The sequence below is a fragment of the Bison bison genome, unplaced genomic scaffold, assembly GCF_000754665.1.
Source record: "Bison bison bison isolate TAMUID 2011002044 unplaced genomic scaffold, Bison_UMD1.0 scf7180017864260, whole genome shotgun sequence".
NCBI classification, from domain to species: Eukaryota; Metazoa; Chordata; class Mammalia; order Artiodactyla; family Bovidae; genus Bison; species Bison bison.
This window is the reverse complement of record NW_011494832.1, coordinates 1,042,092-1,051,001: the sequence shown is the minus strand read 5'-3', so window position 1 is coordinate 1,051,001 and position 8,910 is coordinate 1,042,092. Positions and strand designations below refer to the sequence as shown.

The 8,910-nt window shown below is 35.9% G+C and overlaps 1 protein-coding gene across 2 annotated transcripts in view; it reads right to left on the bottom strand.

The window, feature by feature from the left end:
• PTPN12 (protein tyrosine phosphatase, non-receptor type 12) overlaps positions 1-8,910 on the bottom strand; it is a 94,639-nt gene that overhangs the window by 54,894 nt on the left and 30,835 nt on the right. The window lies entirely within an intron of this gene.

Below are 8,910 nucleotides of genomic sequence, written 5' to 3'. Positions count from 1 at the left end.
CATTACTTTGCCAACAAAGGTCCGTCTAGTCAAGGCTATGGTTTTTCCAGTGGTCATGTATGGATGTGAGAGTTGGAGTGTGAAGAAAGCTGAGCGCCGAAGAATTGATGCTTTTGAACTGTGGTGTTGGAGAAGATTCTTGAGAGTCCCTTGGACTGCAAGGAGATCCAACCGGTCCATTCTAAAGGAGATCAGCCCTGGGATTTCTTTGGAAGGAATGATGCTAAAGCTGAAACTCCAGTACTTTGGCCACCTCATGCGAAGAGTTGACTCATTGGAAAAGACTCTGATGCTGGGAGGGATTGGGGGCAGGAGGAGAAGGGGACGACAGAGGATGAGATGGCTGGATGGCATCACTGACTCGATGGACATGAGCTTGGGTGAACTCCGGGAGCTGGTGATGGACAGGGAGGCCTGGCGTGCTGCAATTCATGGGGTCGCAAAGAGTCGGATACGACTGGGCGACTGGAATGAACTGAACTGAGAAAGTAAATGGGCGGGTTGGTGAGGGTGTGGGAAAACCAGAACTTTGACACAACACTGGTAGAAAACAATATTAGCACAACCCCTAAGGAGGGTAATTTGGCAATTACAAATACACATAACCTCTTTACCTAGGAACTGCACTTCTACAAAGTTGTTCTCTAGATTAATGGCACACGCTCATGAAATGAAGTACACATAAAGTTATTTATGGCAGAATTATTTATAACAGGAAAAGAACACAAAATTGGAAAAGACAGTAGAGGCCTGGCTAAAAAGATTTGTTTCATTTACAAAAGCAGATATGATAGGGTTGAAAACAAATGACGAAGCTCTTAATATACAGTGATATGGAAAGATCTCAAAAATACATATGAAGTGTAAAAAAGCAGAACACAGTAGTGTATATATTAGTGTCAAAAATATTTATTTGTATATGCTTGTACATGTATAAAACATCTCTGAAACTATTTACAAAGGTTGTTGTCTATGGGGAAGAGAATGATATGGATGAGAAGGAAACATTACTACACATTCTTTCTTACATTCTGGATTATATGAATGCATTACCTATTCAAAAATAAAATTGTTTAAAAAAATAAAAGCAAAAAAGATTATTCACGATTTCTTTATTCTACATTAACAAAGATCTCCTAGTTACTTACATATTTATCTTGCATATTTAGTCAGAGTTTTCGTATTTTCTCTGCTCGAAGATTCTCAAATATAGTATCAATGTATTACAAAATAGAATGTGACTAACAGAAAGACAGCAATCCAAACATTAGCAGAAACACAGGGGTAAGAGAATATAACTTAGGTAACTATCATTGAAAAAAAAATAAGCACACACTAAAAAAACAAAACAAACAAACAAAAAAACTACAAGGAAAAGGAAAGAGGGGATGAATTTAATTGTAAAATGTAAATGTACTTCTGGAATACCTGCTCCAGTCACTCCAAGCATTTCTTTTTTTTATAAGATAAATTATGTTATTTAAATGTGCAAATTAAAATTTTTATAGGAAATTACTTTTCATTTCTCATATAATGAAACTTTAAGAACACTTTTGTGTACAAGTAAATATCTAATTTGAGTCTGAATTTTTATAGATCCAGTTTTCTTAAAGACTAACACAACATGGGATGTTTTTCTACAGTCATGCTTCCAACAAATCTATGTAAGTAGCATACTTAGAAATTTTCTTACCTCTTAGAGATACTAACCTATGTTCTAACCTCTTAGAGATACTAATCTATGATATAGTATAAATAAAACCATGGTGCTTCGTTAAACATAAAAAATTGACATAAAAAATTCTACCCAACTATATTAAAAAATATATCTTCAAATAGGAACTTATTTCCTAACAAAAAGTCAGCTTTATAGTTAGTTGGTTGAATTAAAATTCTTGATCTGAAACTCTAGCTATAAGACACTGAATATATTTAACCTGTGTCTCCTCCTCTGCAATCTGAGGACAATAACTACTCGCAGCAAAGAGCCTGGCATGAACAAAACGGGCTCATTAATTGTTAACAAGTACTTGTTAACAAGTAGTTAACAACTACTTACATATTTCTGAAATTCTTTAAATGTTATTTGCTACTACAATTTTCTTTCTTTCTTTAAATAAAGCCTTTTCTAGATCAGAGATCAAAAGGCATTATCATATATTCTAGGCAATTTGTTTTCCTGGGAGTGTTGCATATTATAAAGCATGCTTCATTCATACTGTCAATTTCGAGCAGGCTTCACAATCACCTGGAGGGCTTGTTAGACGAGAGACTGCAGGGACCCATCCTCAGAATTTGTATTTAATGAGTTCCCCAGTGATGCTGCTGCTGCTGTCTGGAGTCTGTGCTCAAGAACCCCTGGTGTAAAGTATGTTCATGAAGGAGTATAGTGACTGAACTACATGATACATACATAAAGAGAATGCATGCTATTTACTAAACTTTAAACTCTATGAGTACAAGATTACTGTCAGATTAAAAAATATAATGCCCTGTATTACTAGAGCATACTTAATGCTTATATGTTAAATAGGTTAATTTTAGAATAAGATCTGAATGCTGGGCTAAACAAAAGAAAATGGTTTCATTCTTTTAATACCACATAAAATGTAATGTCTCAGTAGTGCTTGGAGGAAACATAGCACCACCAAGGTTTATTTAACTATATGAAATGGAAAGTACTTACACATATAATGTAATTTTAACTTCCTGACCACCATTTCCATTATCTGTAGTGATGTTGTCACTATGAAATTGAGAAACAGGCCATAACGTACAAAGGAACGTTATTTTTAAGTACAGTGCTATGTGACAGTTGTATGAGAACAGCACTGAACCAAACATGAATAAAAATTATTTATTTATGAAGTTACACATAATTATACTAAAGCAAGAAAATCATTGTCCTAACTGAGCAAAAATATAGCTAAATGGTATATTTACATAAACTGTACTATTCACACCCTTTACAATGTGTGGCTTTTTAACTAAGCAAAGGAAAAAACCTTTAAGAAAGACATTTTCAGCTACCCTTAAGAGTCTTGAGAAAAATCACATAATAAACTCATATGATTCCACACTAGAGTTTCTATTCTATGAAGCAAGTCTGGTCATTTTAAATCCCACACCTGAAAATTCTCCAATGCGTCTATCATGCCCTAGATAAATTACCAAATCCTTTAATTTTAACATATTTTGAAAGCTGCCTGTCTAATTTCCCATCTTCTTTTTATAACACTCTCTCACACAGAGTATGACACTTCAGACATATAGATTTACCACCACCGCTGCCGCCACCAGCAAACCGTCCACCCCTCATCACAGTTCTACAGGTTTTACTCTTTCTGGTGAGTTAACAGGAGGACTCTGGCTAGAGTGTTATTTCCTTTCTGAACCCTCTCTTAAACCTTCCCTTCCTCATTGCTCCCAATTCCCAGAACTAAGTAGTCAAGAATTCATTGCTGTATTACCACTTGTGAAAAGTATTTATAGTTTAATGTCTCACCCATTAGACTATAATACTGAAGACAGAGACGGGGTATTTTATTGTACTTTATAAACTAGTGCAGTGCAAATCACATTAAAACGAGTGATTTCAAGAACTGTTTAATTAGACTTCTCAGGCAAGTCACAGAGATGTCTTTGATATGTTAGAATTTGTGATGCAAACAAAAATAGGGTTTAACAATCACTGTGTTTTAACGTTTCAAACAAATCACTTTCTCTTTACTTTTTAAAAACACAAAAGGTTTACTCCCCAATCCTAAATCAGTAACTGATTCTCAGAGGCCTCTAAAGCCATATACAATATGACTAACCTCTTTAAGGTATCCAGTTGTGTGTCAAGACTTGGTTCTTTAAAAGGGTACTTTCCTTGTTTATCTAAGGACCAAAGCTAATGAGAATGTGTTTGTGACGCTTGTTGACTCCAGAACTGTCTACTCGATTGTCCACTGGGTGTCCTACAGGCATCACAAAATGTCCAAAGCACATGTCCAAACAGCACCACCATTCAACAGTTGCTCAAGCCTAAAACCTGGGAATCATCCTGACTCCTACATTTACCTCCTCTCACCTCAACATCCAATCAATCCATTGGCAAGCTGTGTTAGCCCCACCCCTCAAATTTATCTAATTCTCTTCATATTAACCAAACAGACTTAGAATTCAGAGTACATGTAGACAAGAACAAGTATTAAATTTGATTCTTACCTGGATTTTCAATCAGGACAATTAAGAAAACAAATTGACAGAAAAACAGTAGAGCTTAAATAAAATTAAGGTAACTCAAATTCTTACTGGTGTAAGATGGAAAATAGATAAATTAGGTATTGGAGATCAAGCTTTCTCATACTCTGTTATTGGGCCATACGCTACTGACTCCAATTCCTGCTGCTATGTTGCTTCAGTCGTGTCCAACTCTGTGCGACCCCATAGACAGCAGCCCACCAGGCTCCCCTGTCCCTGGGATTCTTCAGGCAAGAATACTGGAGTGGGTTGTCATTTCCTCCTCCAATGCATGAAGGTGAAGTGAAAGTGAAGTCGCTCAGTTGTGTCTGACTCTTAGCAACCCCATGGACTGCAGCCTACCAGGCTCCTCCATCCGTGGGATTTTCCAGGCAAGAGTACTGGAGTGGGGTTGCCATTGCCTTCTCCCCAATTCCTAAACGTCCCCAACAATTGAAAAAAAACAGTATCAACTTCATAAGACATTAATTTTAGTAAATATGCACACAAGAATATGCAAATCATAATAATGTACCTTAAAGTTAAATAAAGTGAAATTACTTACTTTAAGCTTTAGTTATACTGTAGCAAAATATAAGAATAACTAAACAGTACTGCTTTTGCCATTGCTCTGAAATATTTCTGAACCAATTATCAGGAAAATTCATCTGAAGTTTTAAAAATCAGAAAAGTTTTAAAATTCATCTATGTGTACTGTGGCACATAGTTGGCACACTGTAACAACAGTCAGATGAAAAATTCATCTGGTTTTATGCCTAAAATATTAATGTTATCAGTCACAAAAAGCCACTGAATCATAATACTACTGAGTTAACCCAACAACAATAAGAGGAAGATTATTAAGAGAAAATTCAAAAATTTAAAACCTCAAATACAAAGTAACAGCAGCAAGTAGGAAAATAAGAGTATAATTTCCATAAAACATATATGATCTCTAACTGGCTATTCTTTATATATTTACAAATATATTTATGTGAAAATATGTATGCTACTAATAATAACTGTTATAAGCAATTAAAATAACAGGTCTTTCAACTACACAACTGCAATGTTTACCTTTAGTTGCAAATTAAGCAGCTCTGCCTTTCAAAATTCATATTCCTATCTTTGCTCACCCTTTTACCTACTGCTGCATGACAGACTAACTTATCTGTCATTCTTCTTCAGAACAGCATAGCTATGCCTTCTCATTAAAGCTAAGTCAGGCCCATACAGCTGATTCATTTTGCTGTACAGTAGAAACTAACATAACATTGTGAGGCCACTATACTCCAATGAAAATTTTTAAAAAAGAAAAAGTCTAAGTCAGGGCTGGTACTTAAAAGACATACTTTGAAGTAAATAGGGGCCAATCGTGGGCTTCCCAGGTAACACAGCAATATAAAAAATTCACCTGCCCATGCAGGAGATGTAGGTTTGATCCGTAGGTCAGGAAGATCCCCTGGAGGAGGAAATAGCAACCCACTCCAGTATTCTTGCCTGGAGAATCCCATAGACAGATGAGCCTGGTGGGCTACAGTTCACAGGGTCACAAAGAATCAGACACAAATGAACACGCATGCATAAAAGGGGCCAATCTTACCAGTCTTTAGGTAATAAAACAATTTTATTCTTTGTTCACGTAAATTTCAATGCTTCAGTTATCTTCAATTGGCCAAGCAAACTCCTTGCTTCTTTACAGTTAAGTACAGAAATCATCTTGTTGAAACATTTCCTGAGAACAGTACTGGCACCCAACCCCATCTTCCACTTCCTCCCATATTGCTTCCTCATTTCTACTCACAGCACTTGATATTTATCTCTCATCTAGGACATATCCCAATTTGTAATAATTATTTATATGTGTACATATACCATCCCTGATAGAATACGAGTTCCCTGAAGATAGAGACCATGTCTTATTCTATTAATAACAGCTACTACCAGTGTAACCTGTGACAAACTCCATCAAGTCAGTAACGCTGTTTAGGTCTTCTCAGGTGGTAATATTCTGGGGGAAAGGATGCAAAGCAGAATTGGCCAGCAAACTTAGGAAGTGATTTTCCTTCCCTCCTTAAACTTCATTATCACTTCATAATGAGACAGCTTTGAGTCGAAGAAGCTAGGGTTCAATTCCTAGTTCCATTAAACACTAGCAAAGGAGATCTCTTCAACATAGTAGTTGTATAATCCTCCATGAATGGATAAAGCAATAGATCTTCATTATGAGAATTAGTTTTTAAATAAAACTTTGTACTGCAGGCTTTATTTTAAAACAATAAATATGGCAAAGCACAAAAGCTAACAGAAAAAAAAGTAGTAAAAAACTCCAAAAGCCTATAATCATTTTTTGCATACCCTAGACAACAAGCAAATGGCTTCCTTTTCTTAAAGGAAAGACTCCAGTTCTCTAGTTGGAAAAGAAAATATAGTACTTTCTCAAGATCAAAATATTAGAAGAATATAATTCAAGTTTATCCTTTGCCTACCTCTAGGCTATTTTTTTTTAATGGAATAAACTAGAATCCTATTTGAACTAAGAGGACAATACAATTGTTTTGTTAATACAGCAAATGGAGGGAGGTCCGTTGAGGTTCAGTGGTTAAGATTCTGCGGCTACTGCAAAGGTCATGGGTTCAATCCCTGGTGAGGGAACTAACATCCCACATGCCACGTGGTTTAGTCTAAAAATAAATGTAAAAAACAATTAATAATTTAAATACAGCAAATGGGAAAAAAATGGGTTCTCAAGTTTATTTTTGTTTCTGCTCACAAAGTCCTCACCTTCTCTTTCATCTGTTTTTCATCATCCTTTATCTCATGCCCCTCTAACCATTTAACTCATGCAATTATTGATTCCATATTTTCTATGTCAATCCCAACTTCAAATATTTTCTTCCACTGCCCCCACAGCAAACTGCTCAAAACTTTCCAAAATCTACGTATTAATACTCCAGCTTCTGACTATGCCTCCTTTCATCTGGTTATGTCTTGACTTAAGAAAACACAATCACTATAGTCCTCTTTACTCTGTAGTTTAAACTGAGAAATACTCTTAAGCCCAGACTCTCAAAGTATTCCAAAGCAATTCGTTACTAATCTCATTATTCCAAAATATATAATATAAATATACAGTAAACTTGAAGATTTTTAGTCCCAGGGTCAACACATTAAGTTACAATAATTGTCCAGCTAAAAAATAAAGACCCTTCAAATTAATAGTGTGGATGCAAAATTCCTATTTTCATCTTTGCAGAAACAAATGTAGCACAGGAAGAGTCACCTGCTGTTTAAGAAAGCTCAATTCATATTTACCACTATATGGAAATGAAACGTATACTTCTGGTAAACCATTAACTCTTGAACTCCCTGAAAATTTCATTCTTCTCTTTACCACTTGTACTGAAAACTACTTCTATGAAGTCACCAATAATCTCCAAAAGGCATCAAAATTAATAGCCTCAATTCCTATAAAGTGTTTACCAAATGATCTACCTCTTTTTAAAACTCTTTTCTTTGATTCCATGAAACAACTGTCTCTTGACTTTCCTCTTACCCTTTAGGGTCCTTTAAGTATATTTTCTCTATTCAACTATTGTCTCCTCAAATTTTGTCTTTTAGCAAGTCTATCCCCTGCTCCTTACTACTCCTTTAACTATTACATTGGGCTTCATTGGTGGCTCAGTGGTAAAGAATCTGCCTGACAATGTACGATACCCAGGGTATCTTCCCTGGGTTGGGAAGATACCCTGAGGAAGGAAATGGCAACCCACTGCAGTATTCTTGCCTAGAATCCCAAGGACAAGAGGAGCCTGGCAGGCTATAGTCCATGGTGTCAAAAAACAGCAGGATACAACTTAATGACTAAACAACAAACAACTATTATATGACACAATCCCCAAATCTGTGTTTTCTGGAACATTCACAACAGCCTCTCAAATCTAACTAGATACAAAGAAATTGACTGATTTTTTCAAATGTTTCTATGTCCCTTTTGATTTTCATGGCACCTCTGCCCTCCTTAGCCATTAAATCTCCCAGTAGTTTTGGACTTTCCCCACTTATCTGTCCACTTGCTTCCTCTCACATCCAACCAGTTTCAAGTTCTAGTGTGAATACCTCAGTAAACAGCTACCAAACCTGGCCCTTAACTTTCTAGTCCCACTACCAATGAAGAAAGACAGTTGTTTTACGGACAGAATGATGGGTAACTTAATTTTCTTTCCTTTAATTATATTAAAGGAATTGTATTGTCTTTTCAATTAAAAATATTTAAGAAACCCTTTGAATGACTAATAAAAAATGGGAAATTTGGTGGCATAACAAAATAATAAATAACTGATAATTAATATATGCCAAGGAGTAGAGACAGAAAAATGCATTTGTGTTCATCATCATGCATGCAAAGCACCCTACCCAACATTTACCATAGAGCTTGCCTTTAAATATGTAAAGTCTGAGAAAAGCATATAAGATCAACAGATGAGGAATTTAAGGAACATTTTTAATTACCTGCCTCAGATTAGCGGACTTCTTAGGGTGGTGGTTTAGTCGCTAAGCCGTGTCTGATTCTTGCAACCCGATAGACTGTAGCTCGTCAGGCTCCTCTGTCCATGAGATTCTCCAGGCAAGAATACTGGAGTGGGTTGCCATTTCCTTCTCCAGGGGATCTTCCCAACCCAG